We start from the raw sequence: 18,886 nt of genomic DNA on the forward strand, positions 1-18,886 counted from the left end.
GTTAAAAATTTATAACCCCTGAAACTGAACGTAACTGATTGCAACCTCGAAATGATATATCTTCCATTCACCCACCTTTCAATCTGATCAAAATGGTTGCTGTCAAAGCTGTAACCAAAAGCAAACCAAATCCAGTCCTGAAACCGCAGACATTTCATTGAGTGACCGAAAAACCACCCACGCGGGGACATTTCCTCTTTGGAGCCGAGCGTTTCAGGAATCGCGGTCTGGGCGCCATTTGCGGCTCATAATTCAGAGCCCGGCTGGCTTGGCCAATTGCATTACCAAAATAATAATAAATCAATAACCATTTGATGGAGCTAAATGGGATTATTGCCCCCCCCCAGCGCGACAACGACTTCCTGTCTGCGCTCATTTATGAAATAATTCAATTCATTTCTTTAAATTCCATTTTTCAACGAAACTCTGAAATAAGCAGATAAATAAATCTGTCTGTCCGAAAATTGATTTTTATGGCACGCCGCCTGCATAAAAAATTTCAACTGATTTTTATCTTCAATGCTAACAAAGAAAATGCGAGAATATTCGTGCCAGCGGATGCAGGTGCCAAAGGAAAATTAAAAGGAAAATACACACAGGGGGCCGGTGGAGGTGGAAAGCGGTGGCAGTGTCCGAAAATATGCCAGCAATTGCCACATCAAACCAGCCACATATTGCAGCAATCACACACACATGTCGGAAACCGTTCTTGAACTCGATTTCTCTTGATTTTTAGTTTAACAGAAATATATATTATGTTTTGGGATTAATAAGTATCTTCCCATATAAAATCGTTCATATAAATATCGTAGTTGATATCCTCCTTACCTCCATTAAGCTTATATCTCCAATTAAAGCTAATACCCGCATTTTTGAAAACTTTTCTTTTCATAGCACTTCTAGTGTGAACACAATGCAAAAACCTTAATTTTCGATTAGTTTCGTTAACTTTTGACCCAATGAGTTTTCCAGAACACCTTTGGCAAAAGTTTTAACAACTTGTCGAATGAAAAAATAAAACGAACAAAATGAAATGAAGGGAGGCAAGATTGGGCACTGCAGGAAATGCTGCTCGTATTTCGTTTTTTGTTAATTTTATTTGCATGCTTTTATGCCTTCTTTTTATTCATTTCTTTAGATGTTCAAGTGCCCGCCCTGCGAGTCCCACGCTCTGGGTTTCTGGCTTTTCCTCAACGGATTTTACTTTTTTATTTCGATGGCGGCTTTATATAAATTTTTGACAACATTGAATGACGGCAGTGGCATGCAGCACGTGATAGAAACCAGTGCACTTCTAAAAAAAGGCGAGACATTAATTTAGTCTTCTTACAAGATGCTTCTTTTATCATTAATGGCTTACCTTAAACTAACCTTTTTACCGTAACTCCAATCAAGACACTCAAGATATATTTATTTTAAAAATATTATAAAAAATAAAACCAAATCTCTTATTAACTCCTAGTCTCAGTGTATTACCAACACACATGCAGAAAGCAATATTTAAGCGTGTATGTGATATTTGCAGGTTATCAGGCGACTAAAGGAGAAGCCATTTGGCACAACACTCAGACACAGAGACAGACAGGATCCATACGTGTGCAAAACTCCAAATAAATTTGCCTCTAACACATATACATTCATACATATATACACACATATAAGGATGTATCCTCGTGTTGCTTTGAAAAATAGGCAATGTGCGGAAATTTTGATTTTTCGCCCGAGTTGGCAAAGGAGCGCCGAGGGTTCCAGCGAATTTAGTTTTGTGTGTCTGACTTACAGCGAAATCAAATTAACTTGTGCACACTTTTAGGCGCGCCCAAAGGGAAGGCAAGAAAAAGACCCAGCCAAAATGCTGCGACGTGACTTTCCATCCACCAATGCAAATGCCAACCGGAAGTCCTGTTCCGTTCTTACTCTGTACGTCTGTATATGTGTGTGTGTGTATGTGCATGTGTAAAGTTATTCACTGATGTCTTTTATAAGGGGCAATTTCAAACATTTTGTCATTAAGTCGACAAATTTTTAGAACGTTGCCGCATTTCGGGCCTTGGTAATTACAAAATGAAGTGCACGTGAGGCACGAAAAGAAAACCAAATAAAAAGTGAGAGAGAGTCATAAAAAAGGGGAAACGAAGGCGGCAGGGGGAAACAGACTTCAAATGAAATTGTCTTTTACCTTTGTCGCATTTCCCCGCCACAAGCGAGGACCAAATATGGCTTGAATTGCTTGATGGCTTTTAATGGCCAGCAATGGTACATAACCTGCTTGAAGAGCTGTGGGGTTTATTACAAAGTGGGGGACTTATAAATATATATATATATATACTTGGAGCATGAATGAAGTAACTAAACAGTAATTAATTGTTTAAATCATAAACTAAAAGTAAACATTTTTTGTTAAAGTTCAAAAATTCTGAAAATTTAAAATAATTTTTAAATCAACTAACATTTATAATTTGATTTAAGCTCGAGTTAAATAGGGCTTAATTATACCCCTTTCTAAGTTTATATATTCTCACTGGAATATTTAAAGCTGGATTACCGGTCTAGATAAAATGTTTTTAGTAATAGTTTTAGTTAATTAATGTAACAAAACGATCGCAATTTGCCAGTTCCCTTCCCTTTATAGATGCAGTAATTAAAAACCAGTTACTGTCGGTTCTCCTCAACTATTAAGTTTATTTATTTTTAATTACAGACCACAGCCAGCGAACTTATTTACATTGGAAATGAGTGGGATAGCAGAAACATTAGCCAAATAACACGCAGCTATTAGCACCTAAACGTCCGGAACATGCAGGCATAAATCAAAACTTGCTTCATAAAATATTTATGCCCAACAACATACAGAGGGTTAAAAAAAAGAGGGGATATTTATACAAAAAGGAAGCGGAAATGTTTAACAATTGAGAGACAAGGGGTATGGGTGAAAAAACTACGCAACTGGTTGTCAATTTAAAAGAAAATCCGTTTGAAAAAGGTTTAATAAATGCCAGCACTGAGAAATGGCGATAAAGAAAAGCGTCTGAACCTTTGGCCCCCCGAATGTGTGTAAACAAATTAAAAATTGGCCATAAAAAAATAATCATATTGCGGCCAGAGCCAAAACAAACAAGCGACATTAAATTGATAAAGGCAATGGCCAAAAGGGGAAAGGCCGCCAATAAAGGCCCGGATCAGCAATAAAGACGCTTCCAGTGGCTCAAGAAAGGGGGGAAAGGAGAGCCACTTGAGTGGCTGGAATGACAGTGGTGAACATTTTTTGTTCGTATTAAAAGCAACTTCCAAGTCATTAACCCGTTTATGACGCTTAACTTGGCCAAAACCCCCCACACTGGCCCACAATAAAGCGGCAATAAAATGGCTAGCGCACATATATAGTACATACACGCCCACACACACATGTGGGTGTTTGTATTTGTGGGCCAGGCCAACTTAAAGCGTTTAACGGCTCATTTATTGCAGAACATAGCCTCGGTTTCGAGCTTCAGCCTGGCATAAAATGTTATTAAAAACGCGGCTATAGAATCGCCGAGGCACGCGCCCATTATGTGTTTAATCTTTGACCGACCAGGCTTCATGGCATAGCCAGGGCATGCACATCCGCACACATGGTATCCTAACCACAACATCGCCAAATTTCACAATAACATTGTCAGTGGAAGGATGAAATGGTGGCCAGCGGTTTGGAACAAATGGCCAGCGGAAACGGATGCAGCAAACTCGTTTCGCCATTTCACGTCACATCGATGGGCATAAAAAAGGACTCGAAGTGCATATGTCTGCCTACATGGGAGATGCTGGAACGAAAGATGTCCTAGAGTTAACGCACTAATGAGAAAAAAAATGTCAAAGAGGGACTTCCATTGAGGATAATGGAATGAATATGGCGGGTCCATGGTAACGCATAAATCATCGAAAGAAGTGAAAGGGATACGGGAAACTGGATACCCTTAAGAATGATTTTTACAATGAAATAAGGTAAAACAAAAGTAAACACATATTAAGTAAGCCACTAAGTGTTTTATTTACTGAAGTAACTCACGAATTCTTGATTTATTTCCTTTTAAAACTAAAAAAAAAGGAAACTTTAAAACGTTGTTGCATACTTTTAGGTACCTTAAGAAATAGTACCAACCACTAGATTTCTTCCAGTAGTTTTTCTTAACCCCTCAACCAATTAGTCCTGTAGGCTCTGTGGGAAAGAGTATACAAAGGAATTTACGGTTGATGTGGCTTGTCTGTTTATGGCAACAGCGGCGAAGTAGTTGGCAGGACTGCAGGACCGAAGCTTTTTTGGGTTTGTTATCCTCCGACACACACACACATATATATCAAGTGAAGGAGGCTCTGGCAAAGCTCACGCACATTATGCTAATATTACCCCCTACTAGTATTAGTGGGTTAAGGACATTTTTATGTACGTATGCCCACGCACATCGACCATCGACATGCTTGTGTGTGTTGGCCATCTGCGTTTGGCTGTGTTCGTGCATGTTAAATGAGCGTAATGCCACTATTATTGGACACATTACAAACAAAATGAAAGTGGTTCCGCACACATTTACACACTCACACACACACACAGAATACTGTTTGGCTTTAAAGTTCTTGGCCAAAGAGATTACGTTATATTGCAGTTGGCATATTAAACTTGCATGAGGGTGCAGCTACCAACAGTTCTGCAATAATTGACCAAATCGATTTAGAACAGGTCAGCAGCACCCAGAGGCAAAACAGGTGTCTTCATGTTGCCGCAATTGATGGCAAATTTCCTATTCCATTATCCCAGCTTAGCTGGTCAATAATGCACCCTGGCATCCTCTGTTCACTGGTCATAACTTGGCTTAAGGTGGGCTAACAGGATGGCCTGAAATGGGGTCAAACTCTTTTATTTTTATGTACACAAAGAAATATTAATAAAACGTGAATAGAATTATTAAAAAGTAATATTTATACTACTACTAATTTTATATAAAAGGAAGGTTAATTAGCAGTAGTTCTTTCACATTAAGACATTACTTTACCTATTTAAGGGACAGCCTAAAATAAATTTCTATTAAACATTTTTAATGAAATTGACTGAAAATTCTCACTGTGCCATCGTTACCTGCTTGCTATCGTGAAAGTTATTGAACGTCGATTTTATGCCCAAGTCATATCCACAATTTCTTGGCAAATACACTCAAGCAAGGCCAAATCCATTGACATCCTCTTAACATCATTGCAATCACCATCGTCATCATCATCATCATATCGACATTTGGCTGTGACAAAAAGTTAAAACTTTCAGCCAACAAAAACTGTTTTAGTGCAGGAATAGTTACCCCGAATAAAAAGAAAACTGAGTGCTTCGTTTTGCAATAAAAAAGAATTGATTACACATATTTTCCAGGCAGCCGCAAGAACGAGTTTGAGGTGTATTATCGATTTGCAATGCTTGAACCTTTTCGCTTGACAAAAAACCAAAGAATAAAAAACAGAATGGATGTGTTCCGTGGGACAGGAAACACCTCTGGTTCCACTTTGCGTCACATTTTGGGGATATCAAGCACACAAATGGGACTCGTATATAGTAGGAATATCAGCGGCGATTAAACGGGAAAAATACTGCCTTTGGGGGCCAAGACAAGGCACGAATTTCCAACTTAAATCTGAAATTCAGTATCAGTAACTACAAGAAAAGCTAAAGGGAAGAGGGAGAAATGTAGCTAGCGAAAGAGAAGGAAAATTATAATGTAGGTATAAATCATAATTTTAAGGCAGAAGTCTCTAGAGATGAGCTTTCAGCGTGGACTAGGCTGGGCGAAAGATGTGGGTTCTTCCTTCGGTTTTCCGGCAGGTATAATCCCTCAAAGCAGAATACACAACTCAAGCATTTTGGACGCCTTCTTCAAACTTCATTCGCTCTATATGTATGACCGTTGCTGTATCCCTATTTATGTGTGTGTGTTTGTGTGAGCCAACAATTTATGCGCTTCGTCGCTTCTCGTCTACTCCAAATGATTTGCCTTTGCCCTGGCCCCAAGTCCCCTCCCGAATCCCTACCATCCATCCACATCGCCTCAAGTTCAATTTATTTTGCGCATAAAAAATATCTAAGCATTTTTGCCCTGCTGCCTTGTTGCAAATGTATTGGTAGCTTGACTTGCTCTGTGTATGTGTGAGTATCTGCAAAAGTCTAGAAATTTGCCTATTCAACTTGGGACAACTTTAGAGATGAGAAATCTGCCTTTAATTTGACATTTAGATTGCCTATCTTTGGATAAAACAATTCCTATTGGAGACAAACTTTTAAAATCAATTATCAAAATGGAAATAATTCTAGAATAAAGTGGTTTTTATAAATGGTAACTAACTTAAAAACTGTTATTTTTAACACAATCACCACCTACTGGTATATAATTTTTAGAATTTAGCAATTCCCAAGTCTATGTAACTCTTCTCTTAAGCATATCCTGAAGATTTAGTTCAGAATTTACCCCATTAGATATCAAATTTGAAACTTAAACATAATTATATTCAAAAACTTCGACTTATATACATTGTTATGATAATATTATAAGGAATTTCTTCAACATTTCTTTAACTTATATCCCTCTATCTACAACTTAATCCCATCACTGATTCCTGCCAAAAACTACTTGCAGCACACAGAATTTCATGCCACATGAGAAATTGCTTATAAATCATAAGAAGCTCCGCCTTCCTTCTTTTGCCTCAACACTCAGACGCAATGCATGTATTTTGATTTACCGATTCGGTTTTTTGCCTTCGAAATCTACATATTATACACACATGCCCCCAAAAATAAACGCATAAATATTAGTACAGCCCCCCTCATACTTACATTCAGTTGCAAATGGTTTATTAAATGAAAAGCTACCTGCTGTGCTGAGGGAGGAAAATAGAAAAGCAGCACGAAAACTATTCGGTCATACGAAATTTGTCAACGCGTCATCAACATCAATTGACATGCCAAGTAATTTGCTGCTAAGCAACACGCCGAAATACAAAAGGCGGAGAACTCCCACGACCAACTCAAACCACCAACCCCCACCCACCTAACCACCCGTTGAGTCGGGATTTTCACAGGGTTCCCAAAGCGAGTAGAGTGCTCTTGGCTGTTGTTTCACTATTTTTAGCTCTCCAATAAGTGCACAACTTCTAGCTTGAAGTATTCCACTTTTACCTCTCAATAAATATATATTTGAAAAATCTATTGTTCAAGTGAAAAAAAATAGAAAAAATAAATAAAATATAGAAAATGTGAATTAAAAATATGAAAACATTTTAAAATGTTGTTTATTTCTGAAAAGATTGAACTTTTTGGTGTGTTAATTAACAGAAAACATATTTAGCAATGTATTGCATTTTCTCTTTTTCAATGTTTTCATGATTTTTATTTAAAATGTAATTTGCCTGTTAAGAGGGTTTTGGGAGGGAATATTGATTTATATTTTAAAAAAGAGGAACAATCTTGTAAATAATCTTTTCAGGAAAGTTTAAACAATAAAGCGCTCTGTTAAACTAATTTAATAGACAAACTTCCTTTTCTAACTGTGAATTTTGAAAAAATACAAAATTTACATGCTTGGAAAACCGCACTAGCATAAAAACTATCTATTCCTTCGGAATCAAACTATTTTTTGGTCAAGCTAAGCTGCTCCATAATCTGCAAGAGTATTTGGAGTTTCAGTTTACCTTTCGCCTTTTGATTTTTTTATAAGCTTCAGCTTTTTTCGGTGAACACATGTCAAGGCATTTAAGATTTATATTTTTTCTCGATTTTTTGCCGGACCTTGTCCGCAGGCGAAATTGTTGAGCTGCTCTCCTGCTCCATTCTGCCCGCTGTGCGGTGTTTTACATGCATATTTGATGGGGAAGTGGGGTTTCGGAAGGGGTTTGTGGAACCTACAAAACGGCCATGTGCATGCAGTGCTTTTTTAACGCGCTTTCATGGTTAGCTGCATTCAAGTGGGGCTGTGGCCCCAGCCACTCGCATTTCCCTCTTTTCGGGGCGTTTTAATTGTCAGGCAGCACTCGGGGATTCGTTGGCAATTGAATAGGATTTGGTCTGGGGCCAAAAAGAGGATTTAAGAATTTTCAGACGGATTAGTTGACCAAAACTATGGTGTGCTCTTAAATAAAGTAAGCATTGAAAAAATAATTTATTCGACAATTATCTGGGGAAATAGCCATAAGACTCTTAAAACTATGATCGAACCTTTATTGATGCAAAGACGATGATGAATTGACATTAATATTTTCCACTCCATCAACTTGCAATGATTCATAGTCATATCAAAAACTTTCTGCAAACCACAAATTGACACATTTCTATAAATTCCCTCCAGCAATCCGAAGAGGTAAGCAAGCATAAAAAAGGAGGAGTTTAAACAAACAATGACTAAACTAAAAATGGGAAACCAAAAGCTAACAAAGAGGCAGACAAACTCCTACTACGACCTTTCCATTGTTACCTTGGCCGCTTGCCACCGAATATTCTGGCCACAAGAAGCGTACAACGCTGCGTATGAGTGATGCGGGCACTCTTAAATTATGCACGAGGTTTTTTTTACCAGCTCTCATGTGAGCAAGCAAATTTTCCACACAATAAAATTGTTCACACTTTTTATGCACAAAGCGGAGCGACAGGTGAAACGCCGAAAGGATAGTCCCTTTGTCCATATACAAGAACGCAAAAAATTTTAGAATGCCTGAAAATTGAAAATTGAAAATTCAAGCCTTTAATTAAGGCCACGCTACAGGCCAATTGCCTTGATACATTATGAAAATGCAGCTAACGAAGCATGTGGAACCTTGACATTTCCCAGAGACCAAAACCAACATTCTGCTCGGTCGGCTGTCTGTCAGTGGCACTTTGATAAGCACAATATGCCAGCACACATCATCAACAGCGACGACACAAAGGAACGCCCTCGAATGCATATTGAATGTATATGCAAACGTGTTTATTAAGAACAGGGGCGTAACCTGGAGCCAATTTTTGAAGAAGGTAAATTTAATTTTTGGGGATTTACCCAGGGAAGGCTGTATGCGATAGGTTGATGGAAACTAAATAACTTTCAGCGTTAAGTTTAAGAAAAACATAAGCAAATCTTAACATAAAATAAATATATATAGGTTACTTTTAAAAAATAAACTAAAGATAAATGTAAATCCATACAAGTTTTCTATGATAAATACAAAAAAAGAAAGAAATACGAAAAAAAATATGTAAGGATATTTTAAGATTAAAAATCCTCCTGTTAAGATCCAGATTACAATATTGTTAAGTGCTGATGATGTATTAAATATTGTTAATGTCGAAATGTGAATGAAATTATACATTTTTTCTTCAAAAATATTTAATAACCTATACTACGGAATAGATAAATGAAGAGGAAAATAAATTGTAGTCAAATCTAAAGGATCAGCCTTAACTTTTCACATTCCTTTCAATAAATCCTTTTTAAACCACTGTTGGAGTTGGAGTTGTTGTTGGAGTCCCTTGGAATTGGTAACAAAGATGGCGGATAGTATGCAACGATAAATGACAAAGCTAATGCGCTTTCAACGCTCCGGCAAACGTACCACGGAAATGCTATGGAAATGCCTTCGCAATGCCACTCAAGGATGGCAAGGCATTTGCCTGCTGCCGGCGGCATCTGGTGCCATAAATGTCTGCACATTGTTGCAGGTGCAGGTGAACGTTCCATGGAGATCTGCGGGAAAAGTGGGGGAAAACGAGGCCGAAACGAGAGACGTGGGACAAGCTGAAAAGTTGCCTGCAGGTTGAGCTTGACATTCGCCTGACAATCGGTCGACACACTCAGCCACATTCGCACCATTCGCCCCTCGGCAACGCTGATTTTTCCGCCGCTTTGATTTTGAATAGCTCACTTACTTAATAAATGTCCCAGCTACGCTATTTTCTTGTACTTATTCTTTTCTTTTCTTTTTATGTTTTTCCCCTCTAGTCTTTGCTAATGCTGTGCAAATTCAAGTTCGCATTCTTGAGGATTCTGTTTAACGACCCCCGGCTAAGATTAGATCATAATGCACAGCTTGAAATAAGTCACAGCTTAAAGTGGCTCATGGAAAATAAGTGAAAAGTGCGGGAATTAAATTTAAAACGGTTTTTGGTACGCCTGCTAATACTCTCATAGAGGATTTAAAATCTGAAATAACAATTTGAGCTTCAGGTTTTAAATTAAGTTAAGGAAAAACTGTCTTTGGGAACACAACTTTAAATTTATAAATATTTGGTGGATATTGGTAGATGTTAAAATACTATCTATATACAGCATACATAAGATTCAGCAAATAAACTTAATAATTTCAAAAAATCTCAACTTTTCACCACAATTTCTTATATATATACGAGGACCATTGAAAGGCGTTTGGTAAGAATTTCTCAACACTTCCCCATTTATCTAGTTAAATTCTTGAAATTTATTTCACTTGGCCCCGTAAAGCACACTTAACTTTGTGCCCCCTCCGCCCCGCGATCAAGTGTTGTTTATTGCGACCACAGTATTTCTCAGATCTTTCGCCGTAGAGAGCTTCTGCCGACACAAATCTACCTTGAGAAAGCAACAATCAGTCCCCCAAGGCCACAACAACAAGGCAGAAAGTTGGCAAGTAAATTTATTTATTGAGTCACTTACTTGCCAAGGAATACCTCTCTCTCTCTCTTGAGTTTCCCAACAACAGCGAGTGAGTGTGTGTGTATGACTTGAATTTATGTGTGTTTTGGCTGCTGACTTTTACTTGGCTTTTCACACATTCGCCGGGTAATTGTATTAAATTTCAATTAATGAAATATGTGGCTTTCAAGTCGAGCAGTGAATTTAAAAAGTATCTGGTTTAAGGTTTCGTTTTTCTAACTTTATGAGTTTGAAAATTAGATGGCAATTGATGATGGCTTGTTTGGAAGTATCTGTATCATTTTCAATCTGCCAACTTATTTTTATTATTGCTTAAATAGGAATCATTAAATAACGCCAATCAATAACATTTTCAGGAATGTGCTATAAATACTGAGACCTTTTAAATCTTACAGAAGAGAACCTAAGAGAGTCTTGGGTAAATATCAAAAATATCTGGATGCAGTCCAGAGGATATGGAATTCAAGCTATGTAATAAGTGAAAATTTTTCTTAGCCCAAAATGTAAGACATATCTAACCTTTATTCTATGTCTTATAGAGTCCCTGATAGGTATTTTTAATCGAAAGTATTGGCCTTGAAGGTCCCTACCAATTTGGTTTTATATTTTTTTATGGCAATCGAAGGGAACTTTGTTTTGGCTTTATTGTTGCCGCTGTTGTTTTGGGGCATATTCCAATTTTGTTGGTCATAAATTTTAGCGAGACGGGTAAATGAAAAGCACAGCGTAAAAGAAAATATTTAAATTTCCTCGGTCTCCCATTTTGTTGGGTGTTCTTTTTTTCGGCAGCCCTTTTTTCCAGTTCGGTTGAAAGGAGCGGGAGTTCTGTGAGAAAAAATCTGCTTAAATGTACTTCCGTCATAAAATAACGGTAATGCAGAGCAATGTGCGTTGTGGGTGTGTGGGTATGTTTGTTGTGTGTGTTGCTGTGTGTGTGTGGCTCACGTAGCAGGACGAGCAAGGAAAACCTTTTTATAAATGTTGGTTCGCAGCTTCCGCAAAATAATAAAACAAAGAGCCAGCTGCCAGGACATCGCCCGTCCAAAGGCAACTGGCAAGAATGCTTTTAGATTTGACACACACCCCCAGCTCACACACACACACACATACACCGCACACACACAAACTTAGTGGAAAAAAATTAATAAATTTGTGCAACAAAGTTGCCTTTAAGGCACCGAAACGCAACCGACCCATGAAGCCACTTCCCCACGATGCTCACTTTGTTTATTTTCAGTTTTTTTTTCGGTTCTGTTTTTTATCCTTTTTTGTGTTAGTTCTGAAGGCCCAAAAGTCTGGGCGACGACATTTGTTTGAAGTTTATTTTGCATATGTTTATTTCTGGTTATGCAATGGAATTCCCCTTTGTATTATATTTTATTTTTCATGTTTGCTGCAGTGTCAATGCGACAATATATGAAAAGTTTTGGTGTTTTTTTGAAGGGTAATTAGAAAAGTTACAGTGTCAAGCCAAATGTTTGTTTTTATTTTTTAAAAATAAATTTTTAATTAAGAAGCTCACATTTGAAGAAACAAAAGGGAAATGTTGGCAGATTTTCTAAAATAAATTAGAAAATGAGTTAAAGGCTAAATCTAACTGATAATTTTTCGTTTGGCTGAATTGCTTTTTCAAAAAGAATTATCGATACACTTCTTTATTAATCATAAACAAAATTACCTTTTAAGCTATTCACTAAATTGACAATTGATTCAAATTTTGCACTTCGCTCACTCGCATCAAAATCTAATTAAAACAAGCCAACAGGAAAACAAATTATCAGCATAAAATTCATTCAACTAAAAACAATAGATATTTTGCTAATGCATTGAAACTCTTTTATAGGCGAATTATGTAAATTTATTTCCAGCCAATGCAATAAACATCAAAATAAACCCATTAACACAGCGGCCAACGTTGATTAAACGTATATATTTTTAGAATAATTATTTTTTATATAAATTAAAACACAAAAGCCATTGTTTGACATACCTTAAATTAGCTTGACTTTCTGCTCACACTCCTTTATTTTATCGAGAGGGTTCAGAGGCCTCGGGCTGTGGGCAATTGACCACTTCACTTGCTGCTCTTGTAGTTGTTTTTATACATGTAGGTACGCTGTTTTTTTCCTGTTTTATTATTTTCCTTGTAGATACGCCCACAACACACGTCAATTAACCTACTTTCGTGCTGGCAGGGGGCTGGGCAAAAAACCAAACATAATAACCACTAGAACAATGCTCGCAATATAACGAATGGGCCAAGTTAATTTGCTTAGGCTTTTGTTTCAGCTTCGTTTCGATTGCTCAAAGTATTTCCGGCAACACGTGCACACACACACCCACGGGGGACACTTTAGCCGGCTTTTTTGCCTTCTTGCGCCAAAATCCAATAAAACAGTCTTAGAAGACCAAGACCAATATTAATCATACGCCGCGTGTGCCATCCAGCTGGCACGAGTGACAAAAACGAACTGAAACTGAGGACGGAGGACTGAAACTAAATCGGAGTCTAAGTTGGTCCTGCAACCGCGCATGCGTCACTTTTAGTCAATGAAAAGCTTCGTGCCACACAACATTTACCGCCAACTGAAGTCCGAAAATGACTTCGTTTTCGGAGAAGTCTGTTGCTGATGTTGCTGTTGCTATTGCTGGTGTTGCTGTTGCTGCTACTGCTGGTGTTGCTGCTGTGGTTGTTGTCGTTGTCAGCGGCAACATAATCATCGGCGCGTGTTGCTCACTTTGTAGGCAGACGACTGGCAAACCAAAAACACAGCATACAGAACGCACAACAATCCTGGCGTACAATTCGCGCAACGTCATGTCAACGAGACAGTCGAGACAAATGCCGCAGATCCCCAGCCAAGAGGACCTCACCCTCTCCCCTCCTCGCATTTTAACCATTTTCCGGCCCACCCATTGTCAATTGTCTTGGGGGCTTAACTTTCCTTTATTTCTGTGTTTCCTCTCTGTTTTTTCTTTCTTTTCTACGTTGTCTGTTTAATTTCTTTTATCAACAAGCAGAGGTCTGCGGGCCTGAGTCCCTCTTGTCCTTCTTGTTATCCTTTCAATTGTCATTTGCTTGTTGCGTTGCCTACACTCGATTGGTTATCGAATATCCCAATACATATACATGGTGAAAGCCTTTTGTAATCGCCGGTTAATTTGAGGCATTGGTCTGGCGTTGGGTTACCAAAATCTGCTTAACTTAATTGGCACTCAAAGGTTTTTCTACAAGTGTACATAACAAGTACTTTAAGGAAGTAAGAAGCTAAATTGCTAGATTTATACTGCTTTGCTGATAGCTTATTATACTGTAATTAAGAAAACAAGAACTTGGAGTGAAGAGGTAGTTAAAAGTTCATATAAATAGTTTTTAGAAGTAAGAAGTAAACTTACTTTGCTTAACATATTTTCTTAATTTTAAACTAATATTTAACTCTTAGTTAAAATTTTAATTGGGAAAGCATAAGAATCGGCGATTTCCCAGAAAACCTTTTCTACAGAAACATTCTCTCGAATCCAGCTGACCCTTCGCAATGGTCTTTAGCCACGTATCTGGTCAGGTAAAGCCCTTGTAATCGCCTGTTAACTTGACATGACGATGCTTAACTGATTTATCTGTCTCATGGCTAAGACCCAGGCATTGATAGACATGATGGATGGACGAATCGATGATTGGATGAAGAAAAAGGAAGGAGCAGAAGAAGTGATCCCTGGACGATGAAAGATTGGGCCAGCTTTTTTGCCACTTTCCAAATTAAATCGCTTAGTCGAGCGTTTAAATTTAATGTATACGAGCTGCTTAGCCAGCGTCTGCATTTAGCTTAATATTTTTTTGTCTATTTGCACTCCAACAGACTGCACTCTATCTGCATCTTTACTTAGCCAAATTGCATCTTGGCCCGGTCGAATGCCGTCAATACTGCGGTCTTTTGTGTATACCATTTTTGATTTAACAAGCAAACAAGATAAATTATGCAAAAATACACACTACCAAGTCTGAGGAAGAGCAGAGATGGATTGCCACTTGTTGAGAATCTCATCCCAGCTTTTGAGTCAATACAATATATTTTGACATTACACAATGGCATTATGGCTGATTATGCTTGTGTAAGACCAGTTATTTATTATGAAAATCTGCCAGCTCAGAATTTCATTTAAAAGTTTTTGGGGTCCACGGCTTGGGGTCTCCCAAGCACGGCTCAAGCAAATACAATTTGCAATTTCACAAATTTTACAAGGGAACAAATCTTAAATACGCCGCATTTTGACCATGGCCAAACAACGGGCAACGGAGTGGCAGTTTTAGGAGCCGAGAGAGTGGTGTCAGGAGCCGCTTAAGCCTCCGGCCGGGCCATTTTAATCCCTTTTAAATTGATATTGTAATTGGTTTCTGTATGTAGTTATGAATTTCAATATGTCGGACGGGGCTTTCCCTCTAGTTTCACCATGTTTTCTGTTTGTCTTTCACGTTTGCTCATGTGTGTCCCATATATGTTATATATATATATATGAGTTATGTGATTTTGGTGGCCTTAGTCCTTGGTAGCGTTGTGCTGGTGTGGATTATGTAAGGCAATTTATATTTGCTTTGTGGTGAGTTATAGTTGATATTTGACTAGTTGGACGAAGGGTACTCATTGAATTTATGGGGATCTGTGGCTATTTATTTATTTTAAGAAAGGGAGACTAATATTTTTATATAGTTTACTTCAATATTTAAGACCTTTTAGGATGATTTTTAGGGGGCTAGTAACTATGTGTCTTAAACTGTAAGTGTTTTCGGACTTTTAAGGCAAGTAATAATAAGTTAAACCAATTTAAATCAAAGGCCTTCCTTTGAAGAAAACTTAAATAAGATAGGTAGTTCACTTAAAACTATTGTTTATGTAGTATTATAGTCCCCTCATATTTTCAACTTTGAAATCCCCTTAAACCCCATCCGTAGACTAATTACATTTCTGCAATTAAAAACTTTAAAGTCTCATTTAATTTATAAAGTTCAACACACAAGCTAATCGCCTCTTAAAACCAGCTTTCACATAGCCGAAACTATCAAAAACTTTCGACTTTAATAAGCCGTAAGAACTTTGTTCTGAATTTGAAATCCAAAGCAACGCAATTGCGTCAAATTTATGGCAAAAGTATTTCCCAAACTCCACTACGCTCCGGCCACTTAATAAATATTTCACGACCCACTAAAGATGTCGGCAGACTTGACATCGCCGCTTAAGTAATTATGAATATGGAAGCAATATTAAGGCGACAAGTTTCCATCTTCACCTCCGCCACAAAAACAAAACAAATGTGACTGACAAGGATCCTTTGATTGCGCTTAGGGGACACATTTAAAGGTGAAAATTTTACAGCCTAACATAGTCTTCCCTCTCCAACTTTCCCTTAAGAAATAAGAATCCAGGAGTAAAGGGATTCTGTCCCTCTAGTTTTTCTCGATGGGACTTCAGCCACGCACAGGTTGCCCATTACGTGGTATTTGTCCTTATTTACCGTTAGAGGCCGCCCGCCTGGATGCTTGGTTTATAAAGCACCTGCTTAACCCTAAAAGCGGAACCCACAACAAAAATAAGGACGAAAGAAAGAACACTGAAAAAATTCAGGACACGTTGTAGAAGATCTTCTGATTATTTAAATTTTTTAGCATTTTTAGAAAGGAGTGACCTTTTCTTAACTTTTCTTTTTCTTTCTTAAAATATTTACAAAATTATTTATATTACTTTCTTGGGCCAAGTTGTTTCTTTCAGTGCACAAAAGTGGGCAACAGGAAGCTGTGGCAATAAAAGTAAATCCGTATTCAAGGTGCACAAGCCAGGCTGAAATCTTTTGGGAACCAGAAAGCTGCAACGTCGACGGGTTCACTTTGGACCAGCCAGCAGATTATGTATTTACAGACAGATAACTCCCGTTATGGCCAAAGTTGCCCCTTCCACTCTATTATATCCCCCCTCCGCCACATTGTTGTTGTTGTAATAAGGTAACTGCCTAGATGATTGCCGGCAATTGTTGACCATGGCCCAAAGGCTCTTGGCCTCATATCCATTTGCGAGTGTATGTGAGTGAGGTGGCAAAACTTAATGCTGAGTTGGCAAAAATCGGGTGGCGCCCATTTTGTTTATCTGCATAATAAACTCACCTCAAATTATTGAAGCCCGCATTTTGGACACGTTCGTGTCGTCAGCAGGTGAAAGTTCCCCAAAGGGACAAAAACCTTCGGGCCTTTTGTTTGTTCAACATGAAACGAAGGGGCATGGTCGAGAAAACTTCTCAAATTTCATATCTAAGTGCTTTCTTCAATCCATTCCTTATAAATTTAGTCAACTATCAAATTGCTGATAAATACATAGGGACTAATGGAACTGTTTGTGTTACCGAGCCTTAAAGAAATGCCAAAATTATTAAGTAAAATAGGGGCTGAAAAGCTTTTCTGCTGATGAATATCTTTTCAACAAACATTTTTGGGTTGGGCTGGAGATATTAAATCTCACAGAAAACGATGTTAAAGCAAAAGATAATAAAGCAAAAAGTATATAAAATATTCTTAAATATTGTATTTGATTTAAGAGAAGTTTTTTTCCAGTTATTTACTTGTAAAAAATGAAGTCAAAATAGTTTATCTTCCCAGAATCTTTGTTGAAAATAGTATTTATGCCAAAGTCAAACGAAACTGCACTAATGACCCCTAACAGTAAGTTATTTTTAATAACTTGAACATCCTTAACATAGTACACACTATCTAAAAGTACCCTTGAAACCCTACTATCTCTTTCCAAACCTAAAACTGGGTTTAGGCTACCAAGCCAAAATGTAATCAAATCCATGAGGAGCTTCATCCAAAGCACCACAAAGTATGCAACCATTTATGCACATGCTTAATGCTGAATGCAGATTTTCCCAAAAGCTGGCAGACAATTTAAGTTTGCTTAAAAAATTAAATACCACCCGTGTTACATAATTCTGCACATGACATCTATGTCTGCTTGTCTGTCGGTCTGTCATTCAGTAAAGTTGCGGTTTTATTTTTTTTTTTTGGGATTCCCAGGCAGGCTGCAGTCAGAAATGTCACAGGCCATGATGAGGACGCCCATGGCCACGCCCAGCCTTCTCAGCGTAAAATATTATTTAATACCCCTCCTGACAGTTGAGTGAAGCAATATCGTTTACATGCATTACCTATATGCATATCGCTATGTGCGAGCAGATATATGAAGGCTCTCTATAGGTGGCAGGGGCACTCAGACAGATTGCCATAATGGCGGGGCATGCGAGATGTGAGGACTAAAATCGCTTTTAAGCTTACAAATTTTCCTGCTACTGGCTCCCCTTGCTAAGTTTTAAAATCGAAGGGAGGGAGGCGGAGAGTTGCCAAACGAATGCCAGAGAATCGCTGGCATTTATGCTTGCGAATATTTTCGGTGGTGTCTGCCTGTTCACTTATTTATATATATATTCCATTGGAATCGGTATCGGTCTTTAATTAAATTGCAACAGAGTTTAAATAAAGAGCTGTGCAGATGGTATTTTAACTTCTATAAACTATACTAGAGAGTTATGTGAACTGGACATAAAGTGTGTGCTGGCAAAATAATAAATAATTGTATTATTGATTAAAGAAGACTTTATCCCACTTTTTAGTTTGTTTATTATTTAAATAACCAAATTACAACTTTTTACTTGGACTTAGAAATGCTTAAAATCAATTATGAAGAGAAACTAGAGTTATCATTTCAATTTATCCCTTATTTATGGACTAAATTTATTATTTATAAGCCCAAAATAATCTCTGTTGATACTTGAAACCTCATCGTTTTCTATGCACCTCCACAATATAAAAATGTAAATTCTGCAAAATAAATAAATTAATTTTTATTCAACTTTTATGTCTGCATTTATTGGTGAAATCTACGCAGCCAGCATATGAAAATGACAAGGAAACCCAAAATAAACTAACTGAATAATAAATTAAATCCAAAATATTTAACAGTCAAATAAATGGCAATCGACAAATAAATTAAAGTCAGAGTCAGTTTGTTTTTAATAATGTTATTTTATAAAGTAAAGACTGTTTTATTACCATATAATAACAACAATATTAATTTATCTCAAACTGTTTTTACAATAAAAAGGATAAGCAAATACACTGTAACCATAAAAAATACAAACAATTACGCCAAGGTAACTAAAAAATGAATAAA

At 37.5% G+C, this 18,886-nt stretch overlaps 1 protein-coding gene across 1 annotated transcript in view; it reads right to left on the bottom strand.

The window, feature by feature from the left end:
• Positions 1-13,139, bottom strand: part of LOC108108574 (basic-leucine zipper transcription factor A) — a 56,869-nt gene extending 43,730 nt beyond the window's left edge. Inside the window, exon 1 of the mRNA XM_017216665.1 lies at positions 12,667-13,139. The gene's annotated coding sequence lies outside the window, so the exon portion shown is untranslated. The remainder of the gene's footprint in view (positions 1-12,666) is intronic.
• Between the last annotated feature and the right edge of the window lie 5,747 nt (positions 13,140-18,886).

The sequence above is a fragment of the Drosophila eugracilis genome, unplaced genomic scaffold, assembly GCF_018153835.1.
Source record: "Drosophila eugracilis isolate 14026-0451.02 unplaced genomic scaffold, ASM1815383v1 contig_2154, whole genome shotgun sequence".
Lineage (NCBI taxonomy): Eukaryota > Metazoa > Arthropoda > Insecta > Diptera > Drosophilidae > Drosophila > Drosophila eugracilis.